Here is a 16,662-nt window from a genome sequence, read left to right on the forward strand (position 1 = left end):
AAGTTTAGAAATAAGTGCTTAATAGGGAATTTGAAGAAGGAGGAAACATTGTGTCAAGGGTTTCAGGTTTTGGAAAATCTTACTCATTTACTTAGATTTCTCTCCTTGACAGATAAACTAAGCATTTCAGAGATGTCACTTTTTTTTCCAAATGATCTTGTGGATTTTATAAAATGTTAACCAAAATTGTACTTCTTAAGAACTTATCCAAATAATTCTAGAAAATGTCTGGAAAAAGGAATAGACAAGAATAACTAAGCAGTTACTGAGAAAGATCACTATTGGTGGAAAATTGTTCACTAACAATTAAAGTGAAATAAGTAGTACTGATTCAAAATAGACAGAAAATCAGTTAAATAGCTTTAAAGCCCAGAAGCTGACACAGGTGTATATAAAAACGTAATACATAAAGAGTAAGGAAACAAATGTATTATAGAAATTGAATACTCTGAAAAAACTAATTAACATTCTTACCACATGCTATTTATTAAAATAAATTAAATAAATTAAGTTTAATAGTTTTAAAAACGATAGAGACAGAGAGTTCAAGATGGTGGTGTAGGAAGTTCCATCTTCCCTCCTCCCACAGACACAATAAGTCTACAGCTACATATGGAATAATTCCCTCAGAAAGTGTCCTGAAAGCTGGAGGAACAGAGCCTCCACAGCAAAGGGTAAAAGGACAACATCCAGACAGGTAGAAGAGGCAGAGACAGTCTCAGCAAGGGAGAAACCACACTCCAGCCATAGCAATCCATAAACAGGAAGGATCACAAAAGGTAGGGATCTTTTCCCTAATGAGTGACGGATTTGAGCTCCACATCAGGCATCTCAACTCCTCGATCCTGCACAGCAAAGATGAGCCCCCAAAACACTTGGCTTTGAAAACCAATGAGGAATACATCCAGTAAAGCTATAGAACTGGAGGAAATGAAAAACTCCTTCCTAAAGGGCTCACGCAGATTCACTTGACCTGAAAGCCAGTGCAAAAACACCAGATTGAAAAGTGCATGGACCATAGGTGAAGGGGACCCATTTATTAATCTTGAAGCATCTGGCAGAGAGGCAGAAACCAAGTGGGATGCTCCCTAGGAACTGATACACTGGCAGAAGACATTTTTGAGATCTCAGGCTACCATAATACTGGTGCTGGCGGGTGTCATTTTGGAATTCTCCCTCTAACCTATTAGAGGGGCCCTACTGAGAGCCCCACCCACTCCTGATCCTTGACCAAGTATCACAGCCTGGAGCAATAGGCCAGCCACAAGTACACTACAGTAGTCACAGGCAGGTCTCAAAACTTAGCTGGGAGCCAGCCCCATCCACCAATGCCACACAGCAGCCAGAGCCAGGACCTGCAGTTGATTTAGGAAATGGCCCCACCCACCATTGCACCACAGCAGCTGTGTCCAGGTCCCATAGCCAGTCCAGGGGCCAACCCTGTCTACAAGTGAACTGCAGTAGTAGCTTCAGCCACCACAAAGGAAGGATGAATCCAGCCCACATAGGGGACACCTCTTGAGTGCCTGGCTCTAATGGCCAGGCATAATTGAACTTCTGAGCCCCACAGGACATCTCCTAAATAAGGCCACTCCTTTAAGACTGGGAGAGATGGCTGATTTACTCAATACATAGAAATAAACACAGAGAATTAGGTAAAATAAGGAAACAGAAAATATGTTCCAATCAAGAGAATAAGACAAAACCTCAGAAAAAGAGCTAAACAAAATGGAAATAAAAAATCAACCTGATAAAGAGTTCAAAGTAATTGTCATAAACATGTTCATAGAATTCCGGGGAACTTCAACAAAGAGATAGAAAATATAAGAAAGTATGAAACAGAAGTTACAGCTCAACTGAAAAATACACTAGAGGGATTCAACAGCAGACTGGATGAGGTAGAAGGATGAGTAAGTGAGCTGAAAGACAAAATAATGAACTATCTTGGACAGAGAAGCAAAGTGAAAAAAGAATTTTAAAAAAATGAAGATACCTTATGAGACATTCGGGGCAACATCAAGCAGAATAACATTCACATTATAGGAGTCCCAGAAGGAGAAGAGAGAGAGAAAAGGCCAGAAAAAGTACTTGGCTAAATAGTGGCTGAAAACTTTTCTATTCTGGGGAAGAAAACAGGCATCCAGGGCCAGGAAGCCCAGAGAGTTCCATATAAGGTGAACCCAAAGGGACACACAGCAAGACATATTATAGTTAAAATAGTAAACGTTAAGGAAAAAGAGAGGATTCTAAAAGCAGTAAGAGAAAAACAACTTGTTATATACAAGGGAAACCGCATAAGGCTATCAGCAGATTTTTCAGCAGAAATTTTACAGGCCAGAAGGGAGTAGCATGACACATTCAAAGCGCTGAAAGGAAAAAACTTCCAACCAAGAATTCTCTACCCAGGAAGGTTATCATTCAGAATTAAAGAAGAGATCAAGAGTTTCCCAGGTAAGCAAGAGCTAAAGGAATTCATCACCACTAAACTATCCTTACAAGAAATATTAAAGGCACTTCTTTAGAGCTGAAAAGAAATGGCACTAATTAATAATAAAAACTATTAATAATAATACACTGAAAACTACAAGAAATGATGAAAGAAATTGAAGAAGACACAAATAAATGAAAAGATATTCCATGTTCCTTGATTGGAAGAATTAATATTATTCAAATGTCCATATTACCCAAAGCAATTGACAGATTTAATGAAATCCCTATCAAAATTCCAATGCCATATTTCACAAAAGTAAAAGAATTCTAAAATTTGTATGGGACCACAAAAGATCCTGAATAACGAAAACAATCCTGAGGAAAAAGAACAAAGCTGGAGGTATCACGCTCCCTGATTTCAAACTATACTACAAAAAAACAGTAATCAAACTGTATTACACTGGCACAAAAACAGACATATAGATTAATGAAACAAAATTGAGAGCCCAGAAATGTACCCACACATATATGAACAATTAGTTTACTGCAAACGAGTAAAGAACATACGATGGAAAAACAACAGTTTCCTCAATAAATGTTGGGAAAACTGGAGATCCATATGAAAAAAATGAAACTATACCACACAAAAATTAACTCAAAATGGATTAAAGACTTGAATGTAGGACCTGAAATCATAAAATTACTAAAAGAAAACATCAGCGATAACCTTATTGACATTGGTTTTTGTGGTATTTTTGTACATCTGAATCCAAGGGGAACGGAAACAAAAGCAAAATTAAACCAATGGGACTACATCAAACTGAGAAGCCTCTGCACAGCAGAGGAAGCCACTTACAAAATTAAAAGGCCATCTACTGAATGAGTGAAGATACTTGCAAATCGTATCTTCAATAAAGGGTTAATATCCAAAATATATAAAGAACTCATATGAAGAACTCAACAACAACAAAAACAAACAACCTGATTAAAAAATAGGCAAAGGTTCTGAACAGACATTTTTTTTAAAGAAAGCATATGGTTGACCAACAAGCCCCTGAAAAGATGTTCAACATCATTAATTACTAGGGAAACGTAAATCAAAAGCACAACGAGATATCTCTCACACCTGTTAGAATGGCAATTACTGAAAAGACAAGAAATAAATGTTGGAGAGTTTGTGGAGAAAAAGGAACCCTTGTACACTGTTGGTGGGACTGTAAATTGATGCAGTCACTATGGAAAATACTATGGAGATTCCTCAAAATACTAAGAATAGAACTACCATATGACACAGGTATTCCACTTCTGGGTTTTTATTCAAAGAACACAAAAACACTAATTCAAAAAGTTATATTCATCCCTGTGTTCACTGCAGCATTATTTATGATAGCCAAGACATGGAAGCAACCTAAGTATCCACTGATGGATGAATGGATAAAGAAAGATATATACAAAATGGAATATTATTCAGCCATAAAAAGGAAAAAATCCTGTCATCATGACAACATGGATGTATCTAGAAGGTACTACTCTAAGCAAAACAAATCAGATGGAGAAAGACAAATACAGTATGAGTTCACTCATATGCAGAATGCTAAAAAAAAAACAAAAGGAATTTTAAAATAAAATAAAACAAAAACAAACTCATAGATACAGAGATCAGATTAGTGTTTACCAGAGGGGAAGGGGGTTGCGGGGAGGTGAAATGGGTGAAGGGGTCAACTTTATGGTGATGGATGATAACTAGATATATGGTGCTGATCACTTTGTAGTGTATAAAGATATCAAATTATAATTTTGAACACTAGAAATTTATAAAAACCTACAAATAAAAATCCGTAGGCACATTTTAATGTATAGTTTTTTGATCTCTGAGAAGAAGTAGAATATACTCAACTTAAAAACAAGGAAGAATAAAAATTGCAAAGCAAAAGATTTGATATGATGTTTATATTGTAAACCAAAACCAACCATAAAATCTAATTAAGAAACTAATAAACTGGGGAGCAAATTTTCAAAAACATGACAGGTAAAAATCAATGTACATTGAAATAGAGAGCTCATAGATGCTAATGAGAAAATGCATGAGCTCCCATTCGAAAGATGGGTCAGGAACTTCAATGGTAAATTCATATACCTTTATACATACACACAAGGAAAAGAAAAAAGAAAAGACAATGGTTTACAGTATTAAAATATTTAATGTTATGAATTATGGCAGAGATGGCTAACAGACTTCCAAAATTTATGGTCCTTCTTTATAGCAGCTTTTTATTTTATTTTATGTATTTTATTTATTTATTTTTGGCTGCATTGGGTCTTTGTGGCTGTGAGCGGGCTTTCTCTCTTGTTGCGGAGCATGAGCTCTAGGTGCACAGGCTCAGTAGTTGTGGCACGCAGGATCTAGAGCACAGGCTCAGTAGTTGTGGCACATGGACTTAGTTGCTCCGTGGTATGTGGGATCTTCCCAGGCCAGAGCTCAAACCTGTGTCCCCTGCATTAACAGGCAGATTCTTAACCACCACGCCACCAGGAAAGTCCCTATAGCAGCTTTTTAGTTAGAAACTGCCTTTCTCAGACACCCTTTCTCTATGTGGTTCATATGACTGGTCTCTATCAATGGAATGTGAGTAAAAAGTGATGTCTATCACTCTTAGAGCAAGGCTTTTAAGAATTGGGTTGTGCCTTTTTTTCACATTCTCTGTTCTTCCACCTTCTGTATGCAATTAACTATGATGTTCTAGCAAATGTTTATGACTTAGCTGCAATTATTTGGCATTTTCAGCTCTTATCAAATGAAGTGGTCTCTTTTCTCCTATGAAGATTAATAAAGTAGGAAATTCTCTAAACGGTTTAGAAAGTGGCTATAAAACAAATAATCAATGCTACAACAATATAGTGTAGGACTATACTCAGAAAAGCAAGGAAGAAGAAGACATAGGATTATGGAAACCGTGAATCCATATCAGATAGAATTAGGTTTGCTGCATGTAACAGACAAAATAAATGAGTAATTTAAACAGGATAGAGTTGTATTACTTTCTCACATAAAAGAAAGGCAATGTAGAACTGATGTGCTATCTACCCATTATCATTTTGGATCTAGGGACTTATCTTTCTGTTCCACCACCTAAGCATTTTGCTCCCACATTCAGCATCATATAATGTTGCAAGATGGACAGTGGAATGCCAGCTGTCATAGTTATAGGCTTGAGCAAGGAGAAAATGCAGAAGGCAAAAAAACTACGGAGTCAGGTTCCTTTAAAAGTATTGTGAGGAGTCCTGCACTACACTTCTGTTTCCACCTCATTGGCCAGAACTGCCATACAGTCATACCAAACTGAGGAAGGCTGGGAAATGTGTTTTACCTCAGGCAGCAATATGCTCAGTTAAAATTTGGGGTTTTTTCCAAAGAGAAATGATGAAGATGATAGGCAACTGGACCATAGGACCCCTCCTACCTAGTGGTGAAGAGAAGTTCTAGGATGAGCATTGCCAGCAGCTGTAGGAAAAGCCAGGCCACATTAAAGTAGGAAGAAGGTCTTTAGGACAAAGTTCCCTGGGGGAAAAATTGGGACTCCATGCTTTAGATGATATGACTGAGAGGGCAGGACAACTTGAAAATCTGATAATGACTTTTTTTTTTAATGAAAGAGAAAATAATAGCAATTAAAAGTCCAGGAAAAACAAAATCACGTTTGAAATATGTAACAAAATAAAATAATGGTGTAAGAAAATAGAGTTCATTAAATATTTTTAATAAGTATAATCTCTTTTAAGTGGCCAAGAGATCAGATAGTGACCATGTAAAGAAAGATGTAATCCTAGCGCACTTCCTGAACAAATGGGAGAAAAATATTTACATACGTATAAATATGAAAATAGTATGTACTAGTTTTTAATGTTTAGAGTCAGCCTTCAGACAAGATACGGATTTGTTGTTGCTGAGAAACAACTAATGTGAAAGTGTAACTGACAGAAGATGGAAAGTGGGAGGCAGGGGAGGAACATAAAGAAAAGGGTAGAACTCATTTTTCATCTTACAGAGTTGAGTCAGGATACTGACTAATATTGATAGAAAGAGAATTTTAAATATTATTTAAAGCTATAAAGATAATCAGTAAAAGAAGTATAAATAATATATTGGAGGCTTGGCCAAGATGGTGTAGTAGGAAGACCCTGAGCTCACCTCCTCTCTTGGGCATACCAAAATTACAACTATTTACAGAGAAGCTATTGATGAGAAAGGCTAGAATCTACCAGAATAGATCATCTACAACTAAAGATATAAAGAAGGAACCACAACAAGACAGGTGTGGGGGGGTGGAATCGCGGTATAGTAAAGACTTATACCCCCAGGTGGGCAACCTATAATCGGGAGAATAATTACAATTGCAGAGGTTCTCCCCAAGGCACGAGGGGCCTAAGCTTCACATTGGGTTCCCCAGCATAGGGGTCCTACACCAGGAAGACAAGCCTCCAGAATGTTTAGCTTTGAAGTCCAGTGGGGCTTACTTTTGGTAGACACAGAGGACTGTGGGAAATAGAGACTCCACACTTAAAGAGCACACACAAAATCTCACATGCTCTGGGACTCACGGCAGAAGCAATAATTCGAAAGTAGCTAGGGTCAGAGCCACCTGCTGATCTTGGAGAGTCTCCCAGAGAGGCAAGAGGCAACTAGAGCTCATCCTGGAGACACAGACACCAGCAGCAGACATTGTGGAGCACTCATTCTACCATGTGGACACTGGTGCTGGCAAGCACCAATGTGGAATCCTTCCTTGAGCTCATCAGCCTTTGGACCCAGTCCAGCCCCTACCCACCAGCCTGTAAGTTCCAGGAGTCAGATGTCTCAGGCCAAGCAACTAGCTGGGAAGGGACACAGCCCCACCCACCAGCAGGCAGGTTGCTTTAAGACTCTGTGAGCTTAGAGCTGTCCCTGGACATGGCCCTGTCCACCAGAGGGCTCAGGACATGTGTGTGCAGGCACTAGAACTGAGACCGCCCCCCCCCCAGGGCCCTGCAGCCAGAGACACTGGGACCCAGCTCCACTCCCAATGGGAGGTATCAGCACCAGGACCACCTGGGCCCTGGCCCCACCGAGCAGCAGGCGGACACCAGCCCCAGGACTATTGCAGCCCCTCAGCCTGCCATGGCAGGAAACAGCTCACCCATCAGCAGGCTGGTACCAGCCCTGGGACATGATGGGCCCCAGCCCTGCCCACCAGCAGGCCAAAATCAGATCTGAAAAACCTTGGTCCCCTCCAGCCACCATGGGGTCAGGCCCCACTCAACAGGAGGACAACACAAGCTTCTTGACACCCTGGGCCCCTCAGTCAGCTGTGTCAGGAACTGACTCCACACACCAGTGGTCTGATAACAGCTCTGGGTACCCTGGGCCCTACAGACAGAGACACCAGGACTTGGTTCTGCCTGCCAGGGGGCCGGCACTAGCCCCAGGATATGGCTACAACTAGAAGCATGAAAATTACAAAAGGAAAAAACACATTGGTAAAGGCAAATATTCAGGCAAGGTAGTAAATCATCTATATCTACAATAAGCAGTTAAGGGATACACAAAACAATTACATGTAAAATATGATGTCAAAACAGTAATTGTGAGGGAAGGAGAGTAAAAGTGTAGTGTTGTTAAAATGTGTTTGAAATTAAGAAATTATCAACTTAAATAATCATATATATACATATATATATGTATATATAAATAGCTATATGTAAACCTCATGGTAATCACAAACCAAAAATCTATAATAGATACATACCCCAAACCCAGAAAGGAATCCAAATATAACACTAATTACAATCATCAGATCACAAGAGAAGAGAACAAAAGACAAAGAAAGGAACAAAAAAGAACTACAAAAACAACTCAGAATAATTAACAAAATGGCAATAAGTACATGCCTATCAATAATTACTTTATATGTAAATGGTCTAAATGCTCCAATCAAAAGACAAAGAACAGGGCTTCCCTGGTGGTGCAGTGGTTGAGGGTCTGCCTGCCGATGCAGGGGACATGGGTTCGTGCCCCGGTCCGGGAAGATCCCACATGCCGCGGAGCGGCTGGGCCTGTGAGCCATGGCCGCTGAGCCTGCACGTCTGGAGACTGTGCTCTGCAATGGGAGAGGCCACAACAGTGAGAGGCCCGCGTACCACCGAAAAAAAAAAAAGACAAAGAATGTCTAAATGGATACTAAAACAAGATATATATATATGCTGCCACAAGACCTATATATATGCTGCCTATAAGAGACTGACTTCAGATCTAAAGACACACACAGACTAAAAGTGAGGGAGTGGAAAAAGATATTCCATGCAAATGGAAATTAAAAGGAAGCCTGGTAGCAGTACTTATATCAGCCAAAATAGACTTTAAAATAAAGACTGTAGCAAGAAACAAAGAAGGACATTACATAAAGATCAAGGGAATCAATCAAAGAAGAAGATATAACAATTTTAAATATATATGGACCCAACATGGGAGTACCTAAATACATAAAGCACATATTAACAGACATAAAGGGAGAAATTGACAGTAACCCAATAACAGTAGGGCATGTGGACAGAAAATCAATAAAGAAACACAACCCTTAAACAACACGTTAGACCACATGGTATATATATATGTGTGTGTGTGTATGCGCGCGTGTGTATATACATATATACATACATACATACACACACATATATATATATATAATATTCCACTGAAAAGCAGAATATGCATTCTTTTCAAATACACATGGAACATGTGCACATGGATGCACATGGAACATGTGCACATGGATACACATGGAACATACTAGGCTATAAAGCAGGTCTCAGTAAATTTAAGAAAACTGAAATCATATCAACCATCATTTCTGACCACAATGCTATGAGACTAGAAATCAACTATAGAAATAAAGACTGCAAAATACACAAACACATGGAGGCTAATCAATATGCTACTAAACAACCAATGGATCACTGAAGAAATAAAAAATATCTGGAAACAAATGAACATGAAAACACAATAATTCAAAATCTATGGGGCTGGAGGTGCCCGCTCCTCCCCCTGTGGGTGGCTGGGCTGGCAGTGCTGAGCTCCCTGTGTGTGGCACACGGGGCGCCTGATGGATGCAGTGGCAGCGGGTGGTGGTGCTTCAGCGGTGTGCTCAGCTGGGCCCCCTCCCACTCCCCTGCTCCTCTCATCCACATCCCCTGGCTGTGCAGCCACCATGGCGTCTGGTGAGGAGGACAGCACCAATGGCAGCACCTCAGAGGCCGTGGGCAAGAGGAAGTGCCTGGGCTTGTTGGTCACTGCCTGGCTCACCTTCTACAGCATCACCATGACTGCAGGGTGGCTGGTACTGGCTACTACATGCACTGTAGTTAAAAATGTACTGGTTGTTACATTTTTATATGGAAAAAGGAATACACAAAGGTTTATATAAAAGTATTTAGAAGACACTTAAATTTTCCCAGACATTTGCCTTGCTTGCGGAATTGTACCTACTTCTGTGCTTGTGGCTGGGGTCCAAGTGAGTTCAAGAATCTTTATGGTGTGGCTCTTTACTCACAGTATAAAACTAATATAATTTTTTTATCATTTATATCCTGTCAGAGTTGCTGGTGAACTTCTTACGATATATGCTGCCTTACCATATGTGAAGAAAAAAGGAATGTTCTCAATAAGACTTCCGAATAAATACAATGCTTCTTTTGACTACTATTATTTCCTTCTTATAACCATGGCCTCATATATACCATTGTTACCACAATCTACTTTCATATGTTACATCAGAGAAGAAAGGTGCTTCATGGAGAGGTGATTATTGAAAGGGAAGATGTAATGATTCCTACAACAAGGTGTTTTTTGCAGAATAACCAGGATTACTTGAGTCTAAGGGTTAATAACAGGAATAAACAGCTTCATGAAAAAAAATATCTGTGGGATGTAGCAAAATCAGTTCTAAGAGGGAAATTTAGAGTGATAAAGTCTACCTCTGGAAACAAAAAAAATCTCAAAATTTCAAACCTTACACCTAAAGGAATTAGAAAAAGAAGAACAAACAAAACCCCAGAAGAAGCAGAAGAAAAGAGATCATAAAGATCAGAGCAAAAATAAATGAAATAGAGACTAAAAAGAAAAGAAAAGAAAAGATCAATGTAACTAAGAGCTCATTCTTTGAAAAGATAAATAAAATTGATAAGGCTTTAACCAGACTCACCAAGAAAAATAGAATGATGACTCAAATCAATAAAATCAGAAATGAAAAAGGAAAATTTGCAATTGACATCACAGAAATACAAAGACTCAAGAGATTACTACAAACAACTACATGCCACCAAAATGGACAATTCAGAAAAAATGGGCAAATTCTGAGAAATCTACAGTCTCCCATGACTGAACCAGGTTTAAATAGAAAATATGAACAGACCAATTACCAGTAATGAAATTGAATCAGTAATTTAAAAAATTTTACAAAAACAAAGGTCCAGCACCAGATGGTTTCACAGGTGAATTCTACAAAACATTTAAAGAAAAGTTAACACCTATCCTTTTCAAACTATTTCAAAAAATTGCAGAGTAAGGAGTACTTCCAAACTCATTCTACAAGGCCAGCGTCACCCTCATACCAAAACTAAACAAAAATATCATCACAAAAAAGAAAATTATAGACCAGGGTCCCTGACAAACATATATGCAAAAATTCTCAAAAAATATTAGCAAACTGAATCTAACAATACATTAAAAGGATCATACACCATGATCAAGTGGGATTTGTCCCAGGGTTGCAAGGCTGGTTCAATATCTGCAAACCAATCAGTGTGATACATTACATTAACAATTTGAAGAATAAAAATCATAAGATCTCCATAGTGGCTGTATCAATTTACATTCCCATAAACAGTACAAGCGGTTTCCCTTTTCCCCACACCCTCTCCAGCATTTATTGTTTGTAGATTTTTTGATGATGGCCATTCTGACTGGTGTGAGGTGATATCTCATTGTAGTTTTGATTTACATTTCTCTAATGATTAGTGATATTGAGCATCTTTTCATGTGTTTGTTGGATATCTGTATATCTTCTTTGGAGAAATGTCTGCTTAGGCCTTTTGCCATTTTTGGATTGGTTTGTTTATTTTTCTGATATTGAGCTGCATGAGCTGCTTGTATATTTTGGAGATTAATCCTTTGTCAGTTGCTTCATTGGCAAATATTTTCTCTCATTCTGAGGGTTGTCTTTTCATCTATTTTATGATTTCCTTTGCTGTGCAAATGCTTTTAAGTTTCATTAGGTCCCATTTGTTTATTTTTGTTTTTATTTCCATTTCTTTAGGGGGTAGGTCAAAAAGGATCTTGCTGTGATTTATGTCATAGAGTGTTCTGCCTATGTTTTCCTATAAGAGTTTGATAGTGTCTGGCCTTACATTTAGATCTTTAATCCATTTTGAGTTTATTTTTGTGTATGGTGTTAGGGAGTGTTCTAATTTCATTCTTTTACATGTAGCTGTCCAGTTTTCCCAGCACCACTTATTGAAGAGGCTGTCTTTTCTCCATTATGTACTCTTGCCTCCTTTATCAAAGATAAGGTGACCAAATGTGCGTGGGTCTATCTCTGGGCTTTCTATCCTGTTCCATTGATCTATCTTTCTGTTTTTGTGCCAGTACCATACTGTCTTGTTTACTGTAGCTTTGTAGTATAGTCTGAAGTCAGGGAGTCTGATTCCTCCACCTCCATTTTTCCTTCTCAAGATTGCTTTGGTTATATGGGGTTTTTTGTGTTTCCATACAAATTGTGCAATTTTTTGTTCCTAGTTCTGTGAAAAGTGTCGGTGGTAGTTTGATAGGGATTGCATTGAATCTGTAGTTTGCTTTGGGTAGTAGAGTCATTTTCACAATGTTCTTTCTTCCAATCCAAGAACATGGTATGTCTATCCATCTGTTTGTATCATCTTTAATTTCTTTTATCAGTGTCTTACAGTTTTCTGCATACAGGTCTTTTGTCTCCTTAGGTAGGTTTATTCCTAGGTACTTTATTCTTTTTTTGCAATGGTAAATGAGAGTGTTTCCTTAATTTCTCTTTCAGATTTTTCATCATTAGTGTATAGGAATGCAAGAAATTTCTGTGCATTAATTTTTGTATCCTGCTACTCTACTGAATTCATTGATTAGCTCTAGTAGTTTTCTGGAGGCATCTTTAGGATTCTCGGTGTATAGTATCATGTCATCTGCAAAGAGTGACAGTTTTACTTCTTCTTTTATGGTTTGGATTCCTTTTATTTCTTTTTCTTCTCTGATTGCTATGGCTAAAACTTCCAAAACTATGTTGAATAATAGTGGTGAGAGTGGGCAACCTTGTCTTGTTCCTGGCCTTAGAGGAAATGGTTTCAGTTTTTCACCATTGAGAACGATGTTGGCTGTGGGTTTGTCATATATGGCCTTTATTATGTTGAGGTAAGTTCCCTCTATGCCTACTTTCTGGAGGATTTTTATCATAAATTGGTGATGGGTATTGTCAAAAGCTTTTTCTGCATCAGCTGAGATTATCACATGGTTTTTATCCTTCAGTTTGTTAATATGGTGTATCACATTGTTTGATTTGTGTATATTGAAGAATCCTTGCATTCCTGGGATAAACCCAACTTGATCACGGTGTATGATCCTTTTAATGAGCTGTTGGATTCTGTTTGCAAGTATTTTGTTGAGTATTTTTGCAGCTATGTTCATCAGAGATATTGGCCTGTATGGAGGTTCCTTAAAAAACTAAAAATAGGACTACCATATGACCCAGAAATCCCACTACTGGGCACATACCTTGAGAAAACCATAATTCAAAAAGAGTCATGTACCACAATGTTCATTGCAACACTATTTACAATAGCCAGAACGTGGAAGCAACCTAATTGTTCATCAACAGAGAATGGATAAAGAAGATGTGGCAATATATACAATGGAATATTACTCAGCCATAAAAAGGAACGAAATTGAGTTATTTGTAGTGAGGTGGATGGACCTAGAGTCTGTCATACAGAATGAAGTAAGTCAGAAAGAGAAAAACTAATATGCTAACCCATATGTATGGAATGTAAAAAAAATGCTTCTGAAGAGCCTAGGGGCAGGACAGGAATAAAGACACAGATGTAGAGAATGGACTTGAGGACACAGGGAGGGGGAAGGATAAGCTGGGATGAAGTTAGAGAGTAAAACTGACATACATACACTACCAAATGTAAAATAGATAGCTAGTGGGAAGCAGCTTCATGGCACAGGGAGATCAGCTTGGTGCTTTGTGACCACCTAGAGGGGTGGGATAAGGAGGGTGCTAGGGAAATGCAAGAGGGAGGGGATATGGGGATATACATATACATATAGCTGATTCACTTTTTTATACAGAAGAAACTAACACAGCACTGTAAAGCAATTATACTCCAATAAAGATGTTAAAAAAATCGTATGATCTTCTCAATAGAGCAGAAAAAGGTTTTGACAAAATTCAACATTAATTTATGTTGATAAACATGCTTATAAAGTATGACATACTTAAAAAGTATGTCAACATACTTTCTAAAAAGTCTCCAGAAAGTGGGTATAGAAGGAACATACTTCAAAATAATAAAGGCATGTGAGCCTTTAGGCACACAGCTAACATCATACTCAATGGTGAAAAGCTGAAAGCATTTCCTGTAAGTTCAGGAATGACAAGGATGCCTACTCTTGCCACTTTTACTCAACATATTATTAGAAGTGCTAGCCACTGCAATCTGGCAAGAAAAATAAGTAAAAAGAATCCAAATTGGAAAGGAAGAAGTTAAACTGTCACTGTTTGCTGATGACAATATTATACACAGAAAATATAAAGATGTCACCAAAAAACTACTAGAGCTCATCAATGAATTTAGTGAAGTTTCAGGATACAAAATTAATATACAGAAGTCTGTTGCACTACTTCAACAACAACGTATCAGAAAGAGAAATTAAGGAAACAATCTTATTTGCAATCATATCAAAAAGAATAAAATACCTAGGAATAAATCTAACATAGGTAGTTAAAGATCTGTACTTGGAAAACTTTAAGACACTGATGAACGACATCGAAGACAACACAAAGAGATGGAAAGATATACCATGTTCATGGTTTGGAAGAACTGATATTGTTAAAGTGACCATACCACTGAACGCAGCCTAAAGGTTCAATGCAATGCCTATCAAAATACTAATGGCATTTTCCACAGAACCAGAACAAATAATTTTTAAATTCGTATCAAAACACAGAAGACCCTGAATAGCTAAAACAATCTTGAGAAAGAATAACAGAGCTGGAGGTATCATGTTCCATGACTTCACACTATACTACAAAGCTGCAGTAATCAAAACAGTATGGTACTGGCACAAAAAGAGATATATAGATCAATGGAATAGACAGTCCAGAAACGAACTCACACTTATGTGGTCAATTTATTACAAAGGAGGCAAGAATATACAAAGGCAAAAAAGCCTTTTCGAGAAATGGTGTTGGGAAAACTGGACAGCTACATGCAAACGAATCAAACTGTACTGCTTTCTCACACCATTACAAAAATAAACTCAAAATGGATTAATGACTTACCATCAATAAAATCACACCATTACAAAAGTAAACTCAAAATGGATTAATTGCTTAAATGTAAGTCATGAAGCCATAAAAATTCTAGAAGAAAACATAGGCAGAGAACTCTTTGACATAAATTGTAGCAATATTTTTTTGTATCTGTCTCCTATGGCAAAGGGGACAAAAGTAAAAATAAACAAATGGGACCTAATTAAACTTAAAAGCTTTTGCATAGCAAAGGAAACCATTGGCAAAACAAAAAAACAACCTACTGAATGGGAGAACATATTCGCAAATGATATGACGAATAAGGGGTTAATATCCAAAATCTACAAACACCTCATACAACTCAGTATCAAAAAAATATACAACCTGATTAAAAAATCGGCAAGAGACCTGAATAGACATTTTTTCGAAGAAGACATACAGATGGCCAACAGGTCCATGAAAATATATTCAACATTGCTAATCATCAGAGAAATGTAAATCAAAACCACAATGAGATATCACCTCACACCTGTCAGACTGTCTATCATCAAAATGACCACAGATAACAAATGCTGGTGTGGATGTGGAGAAAAGGGAACACTTGCACACTGTTGGTGGGAATGTAAATTTTTGCAGCCACTACGGAAAACAGTATGAAATTTCCTCAAAAAACTAAAAATAGAACTATCTGCAATTCCACTCCTGGGTATGTATTTGAAAAACTGAAAATACTCATTCAAAAAATATACAAGCACCCTGATATTTATAGCAGCATTATTTACAATAGCCAAGATATGGAAGTGTCCATCAGAAGATGAATGGATAAAGAAGAAGTGGTATATATATACAGTGGAATACTACTCAGCCATAAAAAAGAATGAAATTTTGCTATTTGCAGCAACGTGGATGATCCTGGAGGGTATTATGCTTAGTGAACTAAGTCAGACAGAGAAAGACAACTACTATATGTTATCACTTATATGTGAAATCTAAAAAATAAAGCAAACGAATATAAAAAAACAGAAGCAGTTTCACAGATATAGAGGACAATCTAGTGGTTAGCAGTGGGGAGAAGGAAGGTGGGGGAAAGATGGAGGTAGGAGATTAAGAGGTACAAACTACTATATATAAAATAAATAAGCTACAAGGATATATTGTACAGCAGAAGAAACATAGCCAACATTTTATAATAACTTTAAATGGAGTATAATCGATAAAATTGTAAATCACTATGTTGTACACCTGAAATTAATATAATATTGTAGCTATCTAGGAAAAGAGAGACCTTAAATAAAAAGTCATACAATTAATGTACAGTTATGAAATCGGCTTAGAGAGTTTTAGGTGAGAATTAAAGGGAGTTCATCTCATGTCCACAGGTTCGGAATTCTGGATCTAATCTTTCTAGTTTAGAAAATCCAGTTTTAAAAAAGCAGGATCAGGGACTTCCTTGGTGGGGCAGTGGTTAAGAATCTGCCTGCCAATGCAAGGGACATGGGTTCGAGCCCTGGTCCAGGAAGATCCTACATGCTGCGGAGCAAATAAGCCTGTGTGCCACAACTACTGAGTCTGAGCTCTAGAGCTGACAAGCCACAACTACTGAGCCCATTGGCCACAACTACTGAAGCCCACGCACCTAGAGCCC

The 16,662-nt window shown here is 37.8% G+C and overlaps 1 pseudogene; it reads left to right on the plus strand.

Annotated features, from left to right (window-relative positions):
* The first annotated feature begins 8,928 nt into the window (after positions 1-8,928).
* The window catches only part of LOC115858346 (very-long-chain (3R)-3-hydroxyacyl-CoA dehydratase 1 pseudogene), a 153,240-nt pseudogene continuing 145,506 nt past the window's right edge, over positions 8,929-16,662 (plus strand).

The sequence above is a fragment of the Globicephala melas genome, chromosome 1, assembly GCF_963455315.2.
Source record: "Globicephala melas chromosome 1, mGloMel1.2, whole genome shotgun sequence".
NCBI classification, from domain to species: domain Eukaryota; kingdom Metazoa; phylum Chordata; class Mammalia; order Artiodactyla; family Delphinidae; genus Globicephala; species Globicephala melas.